At 40.6% G+C, this 2,531-nt stretch overlaps 1 pseudogene; it reads right to left on the reverse strand.

Moving 5' to 3' along the window:
- Positions 1-979: 979 nt before the first annotated feature.
- Positions 980-2,531, reverse strand: part of LOC103730707 — a 76,243-nt pseudogene continuing 74,691 nt past the window's right edge.

The following is a 2,531-nucleotide window of genomic DNA, read 5'->3' on the forward strand; positions in this document are numbered from 1 at the left end:
TCTTCTGCAAGAACAACCAGTGTTCTTAACCTCTGAGCCATATCTCCATGTATAAAGGGTTTTAGCATAGAATTTTGATAGTAAGTTTCTAGAGTTAAGAGAAATTCTAAAACCACAGCTGTGTGAGAATAAATGTCTCTCTTGTAAAATAGAAATATTAGCATGTGTAAGAACACAACTGAAATGTAAAAAAAAGGAGGACAGGAGAAATTCTGCTCCTTTTTCTGCTTCCAAAGACATAGCCAGAGAACATTCTAGAACGATCCTACTTAGAAGGGCAAGACGTGAACTGAAACTAAGCATCCTGTTTTCATTTTGCTCAGTCATTAGCCCAAACTCTGCTAATATTTCCTTTCCCTCAGTTTCTGCTTCTGAGGCTGATCCCCTTGTCTCCCAGATACCTGCTGAGATGACCCAAAGGTAAGACGCTAGTCTGAGAAATGAAAGAACGTTGCTAAACTATAAAGCTATTACTGCATTTTCTAGTTGTTTGGAAGTTAGAGGTCTGAACATCATAGTTAAAATTTCAAAGGCAAAGTGGTAAAAGTTAGGCTATTTTAACATGGGACAGATGGGGATGTAAAAGGCATAAAACCATTTTTAAAAGCTCATTCAGAACAATTACTTTAGAGATAATGGTAGATGAAGCTCATAATATGTACCCTTGGGTTTTAGTTATGCACAATATTGGCTGTTGCTCATTTTTAAACTTTCGAATCAAAGATATAATATAAATCATTTTGCCTCTTTTTCTCTTAATTGTCAGGGCAAATCTGTGCTGGGTTGAAAGGATGAGATAGCTGACAGGAGACCGGAATCGTTATCCATCAATCATTTATTAACACTGATGATGTGCACATGTGAGGACAATCTAGCGTCAGCTCCAGTGGTGCTTAATTTTAAATTCATCCTGCTGTTTAGTTTCACTCCAGCATCACGCTGTTCAATCACATCTCCAGCATGTCTCCTAGAGACTGTTTCACCCACTGCTCTGTTTGGCAGCTAGCCTCTTATCTCTCTCTTCTGCAAAGGTGAGGCAGGTTCCTTTTCCTCGGGGAAGAGAAACCCATGGTTTGTTGCCCTTGCCAATAACCAAAACGTTGGAAGGTCTAGTGCTAAGCTGTTGCCATGGGCATCTTTCACATGAACCACATCAACAGAGCCTGGATTTTCTCTCTCTGTTGGCGACCACACCAGTTCTTCCCAAGTTAGCACCTCCAGTTACCATACACAGGTTACCTGTCTCAGACTTGATGAAGCTGGTTATCTTGCCAGTCTCCGAATGAATCTGAATGGTGTTGTTCACTTTGATGAGGAGATCAGGGTAGTCAATGGTGCAAGCACCATGTGTCACCAGATGAGGGATTCCTTTTGTGCCCACAAAGATGTTTCTCACTTTGCACAACTTGTATTTGGCCTCTTGAGTTGTAATACGATGAGCAGTAAAGCAACCCTTGGTATTGTAGATCAGACAGAAATTCTCTCCCGTCTTGTCAATGCTGATGACATCCATAAACCAGCAGGGTAGGTTATATCAGTTCTGACTGTGCCATCAATCTTAATGAAGCGCTGCGTGCAAATCTTTTTTACTTCATTTCCAGTCACAGATTACTTAAGTCTGTTCCTTAGGAAAATGATGGGAGGAGCTTGTGAGGACCAGTGGATGGATGAGGAGCAAACATACAGGTCAGTTTTTCCAGCATCCAATGTTTTGGAGTTGCTATGTGCTTCAGATGTTTCTTGGGACCACAAGCTATGGCTGGCAGCTCCGTGGTTCTTAGTCAAGCATCTAAATAAACCTACACTTCATTGTGCCGGAGGTCTGCCTTCCCTTTACTGATGTGACTGCAAATATCAAAGATCACAGAGGATGGACATTGTGTCTAAGGAAGCCCGAGAACTTCCCTGGTGAACGTTTAGCTATCTACAGCCTGGGCGAATTCATCTCTACACTCGGCTTATTTGTTTCTAAGCAATGACATGTCAATTCACTTTACGCCTGCTTCTTTTCTTGGACCTTGTTGGTACAAAGATAGTCCTCTGATGACGTCTCTGTTGTTGTCAACCCCACAGAGATCGCCTTGATTCCTCTTTTTCCCTTTTTATTATTTCTGTTTCCTGATTTTTCTCTTCTTCATTCATCTTTCTCACCCACTTCCTCTTGTTCTCTTCCCTTTATGAAACTAGGAAACCATGGACACAAAATGCGACCTAGGAAAAATATAAGGGGAAAGTTGAGAAGAAGACAAATTGAGAACCAATGGTGGTAATACATTAATTCTCCTCCAGCTCTCCTCACTGAATCCTCTTTTGATTTTCCATAATATTTTCAAATTTGATTTTCAATTATTTCTGGCTCAGCTGACACAAGAAGCAAATGGTTTCTAAGTAGTGCTGGCTGGGGCAAGCACTTCTTACAAAGATTGCAAGAAGATCTGCATCTATTACTACTTAATTTATTAAAAAAAATAGAAATGGAGGGAGAACTTCCAAATTCCTTCTATGAAGCCAGCATCACTCTAATACCAAAG

This window comes from Nannospalax galili, unplaced genomic scaffold (genome assembly GCF_000622305.1).
Source record: "Nannospalax galili isolate Female #2095 unplaced genomic scaffold, S.galili_v1.0 scaffold52, whole genome shotgun sequence".
NCBI classification, from domain to species: Eukaryota; Metazoa; Chordata; class Mammalia; order Rodentia; family Spalacidae; genus Nannospalax; species Nannospalax galili.